The sequence below is a fragment of the Gossypium hirsutum genome, chromosome A10, assembly GCF_007990345.1.
Source record: "Gossypium hirsutum isolate 1008001.06 chromosome A10, Gossypium_hirsutum_v2.1, whole genome shotgun sequence".
Taxonomy (NCBI): Eukaryota; Viridiplantae; Streptophyta; class Magnoliopsida; order Malvales; family Malvaceae; genus Gossypium; species Gossypium hirsutum.
Genome location: NC_053433.1, coordinates 77,915,191 through 77,926,731, shown reverse-complemented (window position 1 = coordinate 77,926,731; position 11,541 = coordinate 77,915,191). Strand labels below are relative to the sequence as shown.

Here is an 11,541-nt window from a genome sequence, read left to right as displayed (position 1 = left end):
CCACACGCCACCTTTTTAGGAGCCTAGTGGCGTCACCCTGGCCACTTTACCAAGGCTCTTTTTGTGATGCAATTTACCCATCACTCCACTTAAGGCCACTTAGCCAGAACCCCTAACCTTTTAAGTCCAAAATTCAAAAAATTCAACCGGGTTTTGGCCAACACATGGGCCTTTTATAAGCCCATTTACCTACCCAAAATATTAATTTCACATCCAAATACAAAATTTTAAAGTCTTTACAAAATATTGAAAATCGCGAATAATTCCAAAAATCAGGATGTTACATCCTCCATACCATAATTCCCACCCCATATGCAACCTAGGCAGAACATAATATGTATGCATGTCACATCCACAAAACTTACATTCAACACCTAGGGGTATTTTGGTCATTTTCACCCTGAGGGGCATTTCGGTAATTTTCCTTTAATTACGGTTTTCTCTTACCTCGGCCCATGAACAAGCCCCGCGAGCTAAGGTGAATAAATACTATGTACCAGGTAGGATTCCAGAGAAGAGGAGGTGGGTCGTTAGGACCGCTTAAGTACTAAGCTCTCCCTAGATCCAATCCTAGACATGCATATACCCGTTGCCACACCTTAACCCTATGACTTGTCCACGGTCTCAATTAATTAATTAAGTTTTATGTAGTCATCATATATTAGGCCTAATACTCTACATACATGCATATAGCCCACTAGGCCCAATTTTATTCAAATAGCCCATCTGGCCTAGTTTATATTCTTATGGCCCACTAGGCCCAAATTCACCTTCATATGGCCCGTTTGGCCCAAATCATATTATACTCATGCTCATATACAAATTTTCTAACACATAGCATCACTTATCAATCTTTGCCTATTATGGGCCCAACAACCCATCAGACCCATTTAGCCCATTTCGGCCCATTTGGCCAATTCTTAACCCAAGTCCACAGAATCGCCCGTGGGCCTCAAACAACCCATCAGTTTCCTCTCCACGAGTGTTCGCGCACTTGTGTGACTACCGTAGCCAAACTTTTGCTTTTCAGTATTTCAGCTTTTCGGCTTTTCAATATTTCAGCTTTCCGGCATTTCAAATTTTGCCGATTCATTGTGTGTGTGCAGTGTATGTACACACCTAGCAAGCAAGCGTGATGCGATCTCCTTAGACCAAACATACAATCGATATCACTCAAAGATTAATCTTACATACTTATCAAATACTTTTCCAAAAGCCGGAATCTCACCTTAACCTTACCTTGAACACAAATCCCAAATAGCTTCTCCTTGATCACGTACTCCTTATATCTGCATTAATATTAACTATTAAACTGGAATAATAGATGACTCATATCCAACACAAGTCCCCTTACCTTAACTATGAACATTCGGCCAACCAAGATCAAAAGCACTTACCAAAGGCTCTCATCGGAGGAGCAAATCGGCAGAGACCCAAGGACTGAGATTCGTTACCTCTTCCTACCCAAAACCGATTAGAAGAAGTGAGGGACTGTATACTCAACACTTAGCAAAACCCGATTATGAGAATAAAGCACTTACACTAGGCTTGACCGATTAGAAAGAGTACTGGCGGCACCAAGAGTATTTGACCAAGAAGGTTTTTGCCCGTGCGATTTGTATGGTAAAAGAGAGTTATTTGGCTCCAAGGAAAAAGAAAGAAAAGTTAGCAATGAGGTAGAGGAAGAATAGAATTCGACACAAGGAAGAAGAAAAAGAAAAGAAAGTAGAGGGTTTTTGGCTTTTAGAGGAAAGAGCTTCTGGTAACAGGGGGAAAGAAATTCGGCATTAGCTTCATACCCTAGCATTCGACACCTATTTATAAGCCTTATAGCCGAATTTTTCCCATGCCCAATTCCCCATTCGACTCCATCACTTCTCCCTTCTCATCTCATCATTTTTCTCCCTCATAACTCTTGATCATTTCCTTAATTTTCTCTCCTGAACACTTCCCTTGGAGTCCACTTTCATGCCACTTCCATCCTTCTAGAAGGCCAAAATTAAAATTCTAAAAATACTAAGCTAGGATTCAAACCGTAGACCTCCTTGCTAGCTATTTACGCCACCTCCCTACACTCTAAGTGGCGTCACTTAGCCACTCTTCTACAAGGCTTTTTGATAGTTTTTCCCCTAACTTTATTTAAAAGCTTAACTACTTGCCAGCCTTGATTCTTTTAATATCTAAACTATAATTTCATTTATTTCTAGGTTCGAACTCAAACCTTAACTAAGACCTACTAAAATTATCACTTGGATAAGAATATTAAACATTATTTTTATCAAAACTGAAACAAAGAAAGTTCAGGATTTCAGGATTTTTAGGTTTCAGGATTTTTGGGGCATTACACCCTTACCATAATATGTTGTTCCAATGTTGTAAGGTTTGGTAAAACATCCAGTATCCTTTAATTTCAAGTGTAGTTTGTCTTAAATATATGCACTACATTCCTTCATTAGGGTTACCGTCTCAAATTCTCCAAGCCTTCGTTTTTTAGACAGGATATCCTTCATGAATTTGACGTAGTTTAGCATTCGTTCAAGTGCTTCAACCAACGGGATGTTGATATGAAGTTGCTTGAGTACGTTTAGGAACTTTTTGAATTGAATTTCCTGCTTCTGCTTTTGAAGTCTTTGAGGGTAGGGTGGTGAAGGTTTCTTTACTGGAACTGGTTGATTCGTCTTCTGTGGTAATTCTGCATCTAACGGAGTTGTTAGTTGATCAGAATTAGCTGGTTCTGAAGTTACCTTGTCAGATTTTGCAGATTCTGGTTCTTGTGAAACTAGAATTTCAATACTTGATTGAATGTCCTCTGAGTCTTGAGCATCAGCTAGCTCCTTTTGAATTTCGATGGTGTTGGGCTGTAATGTCTTTCTGCTCCTCAATGTCAATGGTTTACAATGCTCCTTCCCTGGATTCCTCGGATTCTTTATATCACTAGGTAAAGCACCTTGTGGTTGGTTTATGAGTTCAGTTGCAAGCTGGCCTATTTGGTTTTTCAGGTTTTTAAATGTTCCTGCTTGGCTTTGAATTAAGCAATCATTCTTGGCCATATATGCCTTCAACAAATTTTCTAAGCCATTGGATGATTCAACTTGGGTTGGTTTTTGAACTTGTTGGGGAAAACTAGGTGGCTGGGTTGATCTAGGTTGGGAGTAAGTATTATTGGTTTCAACCCCTTGGTTACTTCAGGAAAAATTCAGGTGGTTTCGCCATGATAGGTTATAGAAATTTGATTGCAGTCATTGCCTTCGTCAATTTTGATTCTGGTTACCCATGTAATATGCGAATTCTGGGTTCGATGGACAGTTTTCAAACAAATGTCCTTCCCCACAATAGACATAGGCTATATTTTCAAATTGGTTTGGTAGCTGTACTGCAAAACTATTAGACCCATTAGTAGTAAAATTTTTTAACATTGAGGATATTGATGATACCTAAGATGCGAGTGAAGTAAGAACATCTACTTCATGTATTTCAGCAACTCGTCTTCCTGACGCTGCTCGATTGGTTGACCTTTGATAATTGTTATTGGCAATCCTCTCAATGATTTCATAGGCCTCATTATAAGACTTAGAAAGGAGAGCACCATTAGCAGAAGCGTTGATCGCGTGATTTCGTGATAGGTTTTAAATATTTATAATTACTCATTCTTGAACTAACTATTATAGTGATGTAGGCAAGTGTACCTATCGAACAGTAGTATAGTTTTAGCAAGACAGGATTGTTGAACCCAAAGGAACTAAAAGTACTAGTAATAACTGTCTTTTTATTATCTAGCCTAAAAATAATGGGGTTTTGTTTTAATTAACTAATTATCTAAACTAAGAACGCACAGAGAAAAGAATTGGGGAATTGCTTTTGGGAAAATCAATTGAATGAGGACAATACCTAAGGAAAAATCCACCTAGACTTTACTTGTTATTCTGGCTCCGAATCGGATGATTTATTCATTCAACTTGTTCCGTAGAGATCCCTAAGTTATGTTATTATCCCTATTCAAGACTAATAACGTCTAATCCCTAGATTGAATAACTGAGACTTTTTTCTAATTAACACTCTAAGGTTGCATTAACTCGATCTATGGATCCCTTTATTAGGTTTCACCCTAATCCAACAAAATCTTGTCACCCTATTTCTAGGCACGCAATCAACTCCACTTAATTATGGCAAATGTAATCTTAGACAGGGTCTATTCCTCCTCTGAATAAGAGCACGTATTGAATCAATATCCTGGGATATCAAAACAAGAATTAAGAACACATAATTAAGAACAAGTTAAATATTTATCATATGATTCAAAAAATAATAACAAGGTTCGTCTTAGGTTTCATTCCCTTAGGTATTTAGCGGTTTAGTTCATAACTAAATAAGAAAACATCTCAGAAGAATAAAGAATACAAAACATAAAGAAAACCCAAAACTCCTGAAGGGAAATTAAGGAGAGATCTTCAATCTTGATGATGAATCCGGCTTCTGAGATGGATCAATCGGCTTCCTTGGAGTAATTCCTTACTTTCCCTTCTCTGCTTCCTTTTTCTTCCTCCTCTAGGGTGTATTTATAGGCTTTGGAATGCCTTTCTTCCTCCCTAAGTATCATTTTCTATGTAAAATACAGCTTCTTGAAAGAGGGACACACCTGTGTGCCACGATCGTGTGACGTGATTGCCAGGCCGTGTTCGATCCGTTAAATTGCACACGGCCGTGTGGGTCAATGGCCAGGCCGTATGAATCGTGAAAGCCTTGGTCGACATCCTTAAAAGACACGGGCATGTGAGCTGCCCGTGTGGCAAGGCTTAGGCCGTGTCATCTTCTCGATTTGGTCCATTTTGTCCCTTTTTTTGCTCATTTTTGGCTCCTTTTGACTCTTGGTGCTCTCCTGATTACAAAACATGAAATAACCAGATTAAGAGCACCAAAATCCACAAATCTAGTAATAAACATCTATAAATATGCTAAGTATTTGGGGTAAAAATATGTATAATTTGGCGTTTATCAAGCGTCCATTACCATCCTATTGAGACCATCATAAAATGTCTCAAGTTGGATGCAATGTGAGATTCTGTGAGGAGGGCACTTTCGTAATAATTCTTTGCACCTTTCCCATGCCTTATACAAGGACTCATCATCCATTTGTTAAAAGGCAGTGATCTCATTTCTCAACTTAGCATTTTTGCTATGCAGGAAATACTTCATAAGGAATCTTTCTGCTAACTCTTGCTATGTGGAAATTGAATTTGGTGGCAATGAGTTCAACTAGGCTCGAGCTCTATCCTTTAGTGAATATGGTAACAACTTCAATCGTAATGCATCTTCGGGTACTCTGGCTAACTTGAAAGAATCACTCACCTCCATAAGTAGTTTTAAGTGTAGGTGACGATCTTCGGTAGGCATTCCACTAAATTGGCCCATTGTCTGAAGCATCTAGAACATGACTAGCTTCATCTCGAATTGTTGTGCCTCAATTTCGGGTCTCCTAATACTCGGATTAATATCACTAAACACTGGCATTTCATACTGTCTTAAAGCTCTATCCTTATCATCAACAATAAGGATAGGATTTTGAGTAAGGTTTGCTCCGTTTCCTTGATTCATATTTTCGAAGTTCATCTCTTTGGTCCTTTTCTAACTTGCTTGTCTTTTTCGCTGTCAAAAAGTTCGTTCAATCTCAGGGTCTACAGGGAGTAAATCAATAATTCGGTCAATACTCAAAAACACCTAAAATAATCACAGAAAAATTAATTAAGTTAAAATTTGAATAGAAAAATAAACCAAAATGCAAAACTAACAAATTCACAAATAATGACTTTTTAAAATAGTCCCCAGCAACGGCGCCAAAAACTTGGAACGACGAAAATGTGCGAGTGTACACAATCACAACAAGTAATAAAGTGACAAGTGAAGGTCGAGTTATCATACCCAGGGACTGTGAAAAGAATTATTTATGAATGCTATTTAAAACACTTTGGTGAAGAAAAATATTTTGTTTGAAGAAGGTGATTAAAAACTAAGATTTTAAACTAAGTAAACTAAATAAATAAATCTCAAATGCACGATTTGAAAATATGATTTTAATCAAGATGACATAATTGTGTTAGATCAATTACATTTCTAAACTTAGAATTATTAAACTTATGTTTATATTGTTACGAAAAAATTCACGGCAACTCGGTAATTTGCTAAATTATGAACATACTTACATAAAAAAATCCATTCATATCTTGACAATATCCCTATGTCAATTCAACCGATTGAACAAATCTTTAATAGGAAAATATGTTATTGACATACATACCTATTAAATCGAAATAATCTCCTGTACATATCCCTATGTCAATTCAAACGATTAATTAAATCTAATGAGCACATAAAAGACTACGTGAGGTAACAAAGTATCCATACCTTGAAACAGTTTAATCACAATAATCTTGCAAGTTATGCAAGGCAAATGTATCGTCAGATACAATTGCTAATTTTGCCCTCAACTACCTTAGATGATTAAACATGCACTGATTAAGTACTGTGTCCATTAATTACAATTTCAATATGTTTAAATAATTAATTCATTAGGTACCTCACAATTGTAATGCAAGAATAAGTTAGTCATGATTTTACTTAATCAAGCATCTTACTGAGGCTTATAACAACATAAACACAATTTTAACAATTTTAGCAAACGAAATACAATCAACCTAACATGAATTAAATTCAAGCTAAATTGATTAAATTAACCATTCCAACAATATAAATATTCATAGATATGTTCATCATAACAACAAAAAAAATTAAAGAGATAGGGAACAAGAATCAAATCCGGTGTTTTTCCGTGGCTTGACTTGTTTACTCCGTTCTTTCTTCTCCGTTGTCCTCGCTGACCAAGGCTGCTATGAACACTTAATTGCTGCTTGAAATGGCTGATGAACGCACCTTTTCCAAGAGGAGATATCGGCAAGAGATCAAAATAGTTTTGAATGGAAAAGAAGAGAGAAAGTGGAGAGAAAAGAGAAAAGACGTGAATGCTTGAGGTGTGTTTCAAATTATCAGCTTAAGGCGGTTTTTATAGCTGAAAAGGGCTGCAAAAAATAGCTAAAATTTGCAGCCAAAGAGCCCTCCCTTGGCCGGCCACACAGGTGACAATTTTGATGATTTCAAACTTGCTAAATTAAGCTTGGGGCAAATCTGAAAAGCCACCATTTGTGGAGGGGTTTGAATGCTATTTGAACAAGTCTTCAAGGGCTTGTTTGCAAGCTAAATAATCAGCCAATAAGCTGATTTGGGTCAGCACATGGGGCTGTTTTGGGTTGTCCATTACTTGGTCGGTTCGGTTCACTTGGTTCGGGTCAACTGGACCATTTTTCATAATTTTTAATAATAATTTATTAACCCAAATTAAATTGGATATAAATTAAAATTAATTATTTTATGAATTAATACACATAATTTTGGACCGCCTTAGGCTGAAAATTAATTTACCTTGATACTTCAAATTGCTTCTCGCTTTTATGCTTCTAGTAGTGTTTGCCGAACCTTTTTTCGCCCTGTGTGCAAATCTGTCGAAAATAACCAAAATTCATCAAAATTAATTATAAAATTAATTAAAATTCAACATGTTCATATTTTAAGTACACTTTAATTATTTTATAAAATTAATTATTTTCCGACAGGAATTTCATCAAAACTACATGAATTTAAGTTAAAAAGGGCATGAAAAAGTATGCAAATTTTCGTGTTTCCAGTAACATATTAAACTTAGCTGTTTGTGATCAAAAGTGGTAAGTTGACTACTGATCATGTTAAAATTCTTAGTAAGCATGAATTGCCTAAGTCATATGCTCCAAAAATTAATACTTGTACCATACTTGTTCAAGGGCCGTCATTTTTATTTTTTCATATTTGTTTATGTTGCTTGAGGACAATCAACGACTTAAGTCTGGGGGAGTTTGATCTGTTGTGATTCGATGTAGCAGATTAAACTAGTTTTCACATTTAAGGAGCTTGAATATAAGCATTTTCGTTATGTTTTAATTAAGTTTCTTTCGTTTTAGATTCAATAAAATGTTCACATTGAGTCTTTTATTAACATTAAGGGTTAAATAAGGCCTAAGGGAGAGCTAACGTACTTCATGAGTGTGTAGGAGACCATTAGAAGGCATTTTGAGTCAATACTGCACACTATTTCGTAGCATGGGAGATCGATGTCGCAACATAGAGAGCAGAATAAAGAAAGTGAGAAATTGCCTTCAATTTCGCGACACAGACTGAAGGTGTCGCGACATACTCTTGAAGATGGCTACAAAGGAGCATACTGGTTGCTATGTCCTGACACAAGTGCTAGTGTGTCACGACATCGACTCTATGACAAGAATAAAATACGAAGAAGGGGCATTTTGGTCTACACAATCGAACTTAAAGCTCAGGAACATCAGCTAATCTAAGGTTAAGGATGATGGCTACTTGAAGGCTATAAATAGGGTCTTTTGACACACTTTATGGACATATTTTAGCTTAGATTCTCTCTTTAGGTTGAAATTTTGTTTTCTTATTTTCTTTAGGTTTTCATAGTTTTAGTTTAGTTGCTCTTTGCTTCTTTCAAGAGTTTTAAGTTATAAAGAAGATCAACTATTGTGGATTTGCGCTTATTATCAATATTAATTAGGCTTTTCTTAAACTCTATTTCAGTCTATTACCTATGAGTAATTCTTCCATCTATTCCATGTTGTTTATGAAATCCGTGAGGAGCTAATCCTGCATAGATCTTTTAACTATTTTGTAGGGTTATTCAATGGATCAACTATTTGTGAAAGGAAGAATGTGAAACAAACCCTAGGCCTGACAACCATGGGAAGTCATCAAGATGGGAATTAACCCAAAATTGGTATTGCCCAATCGTGAACATCTTTACCCCAAGCCAGTTTGAACTGTGAGATTGGAAGATAAATAGTTCTTGCTGACTCATTATGTTAGTGGAAGATTGAAAAATCCTGTTAATGTAGCGACTAGTTGATTGAAAAAGAATTCGAGGCAATAGTTGATTGAGATTGCTGAAGCGAGCTAATTACCCATCTTCATATTTGGTTCACTTTATTTCTCTTTATCTCTTACAATTTTAATTCTTTTATGTAATTTTATTTTATTAATTTAAAAACCCTAAAAAATATATCTTGTTTTACTATAGCACTATATCTAATTTAAAAGTATTAATTAAATATTTAAGTGTTTAGATTAAGATTGATTTAGTACTCACCTCCCTTGGGTACAATAATCGAAGTATCACTTACTTCGTTGTAAAATCTATATTACGACTCCACCCGTATAATTGCAGATACTACCTTGTAATTCTCCATTTTATTGCAGTATTCACATTTTTGCGTTAGTATGTTTAGAGGCGGTCAATTCCATATCCCACATATGGCCCTCAGTGTTTCTAGACTCTTGATCCCATAAATATGCATAACGCTCTTGAACTATAGGGACCACAACACTATCTTTTGGGATTGTCCAAAAACGTTCCCACCTATGGTATCTAACCAAGGGTCATATTTCATTGCAAATAATCATGGACGGATCAAATCCTTTCTCTTGTGTAAATGTTTTTTTCTTAAAGTTCAACAAAATATTTTTCAATATTCGGGTTTGGAAAATTAGAAGGATTTGGAACCGTCAATGATTCCGACTTATTAGTTCGCCTAACCTTCTTATGAGGCATGATTAAACTAGGAACTCAAGTAAAATGTTAAGAAAAATTCAATGGAACAGTAACAATTTAGATTTAGGACCCTTAACCTCAAAGAAATCTTTGAATTCCTTTTTGTACGCGTTGGTTTACTATTCTTTTGAGTGCTCCCCTCCTTTGCCACACCAAAATAGATAAATTGATGAAGTATTTCACACCACTTGGAACAAGAGATGGAGATTTGGGATTTTAGGGTTTAAGGAATTTTGAAAGATTTAGGGGGATTAAGGGGTGTCGAATAGGTTTAAGAGGTGTGCTAAAGTTAAAAAGGAAGTGTTTTTAGTGTTAAAATGTGGGTAAAATAAGTGTTTAACTGCTAAGTTACACTTTTTCGGGTCACCTACAAAGAAATTGTACCGATGTCACGTCACAGGGGTTCCGTGTCGTGAAATCTATGGTAGTTTACCATTGTCGCGACATCGGGGTTTGATGTTGTGACACACTCTAGATTTTTTGATTTTTTAGTATACTAGCTATAATGCTACGACATCGAAAGAATTTTCTCAATTTTTTAGAAACTGCCCTTGATGTTGTGACATAAGATTCCTGTGTTGCAACACGAGTTCTATTCTCACTCAAAACTCGATTTTTTAGGGTGTTACGGTTTCTATAAAATAAAAAATTAATAAAAATTAAAATCTATACTAAACAGTTAGCGAAATGTACAATAATTTACAACAGTTTAGCATTAATAAAATCTTTGAAGTCTTACTGTCAGATTCATTTGACAGTATCATCAGTTCACAGATAGACGATTCTTCCATTCTATTAGTATTAGTCCATCGTCTGTTGTGCCATTCCACCTTTGCCCGCTTGTCCCTTTCATTGAACCTGATTATTCTTTCTGCATGCATAAAAGGTAGTGTATCCCTTAACTCGGGAATTTTAGAACTAGATAATTCTTTGCATTGTTCCCCTAACTTCCTCCTACCTTCCTCGCTTTGTTGATAGCTGTAGCACCCCTCACCCATATTCAATGCCAGAATAGGGTTACGAAGTGTTAACAGACATAAAAAAATTAAACATCCACTTAGCATACATTTTCACAATTCAAGCATTCATCATTCAAAATCTACTAATTTGTCCCTAATACGAGCTTACAAGGCCCTAAACATATATAGGGAGTGATTTGGGACTAAACCAATAACTTAAGATACTTTCACGAACTTTGAAAATTTTTGTCAAAATAGGGTATACACGTCCGTACACACTCGTGTCATAAGCAGTATGGACATTCGAAATAGGAGCACATGGTCGTGTCCTACCCCGTGTAACTCTCTGACTTGGGTCACACGACCAACACACACGCCTGTGTGACTAGCACGTGTGCCCAAAAATGGCCATACACACCCGTGTGCCAGGCTGTGTGCTAGGCCATGCCAAACCTATAGGTATACTGACATATGCCACACGGCCAGGTCACACGCCTATGTGTGAGGCCGTGTGGAGCATACTGACTTGATTTCAATTTCAACACCAGGGGACACACAATTGTGTACTTGACCATGTGTCACACATGACTGAGACACATGCCCGTGTCTTTGCTCGTGTGGACCAAAAATAGGCTATTTACCAAGCCATTTTTCTACCCATTTTACACATACCTATACAAACTCAATTAGTTCTATTTCAAGACACAAATAAGCAGTCAAATGTCATCAATCAATATTCAAATCATACAATTTCATTACCAACAATACAAGTCAAATATGTGACACAATTTGCCATCTAATTTCATACCTAATTCACATATACAATTCAATTAACTAAACAATTCCAAATATGCATTATCATGCACCAAATTTCATAAG

The 11,541-nt window shown here is 36.3% G+C and overlaps 1 non-coding gene across 1 annotated transcript; it reads left to right on the top strand.

The window, feature by feature from the left end:
- Positions 1 to 5,056: 5,056 nt before the first annotated feature.
- Positions 5,057 to 5,163, top strand: LOC121208954 (small nucleolar RNA R71). Its single transcript, XR_005904076.1, has one exon. It is a non-coding gene; the product is annotated as a small nucleolar RNA R71 (small nucleolar RNA).
- The last annotated feature ends 6,378 nt before the right edge of the window (positions 5,164 to 11,541 follow it).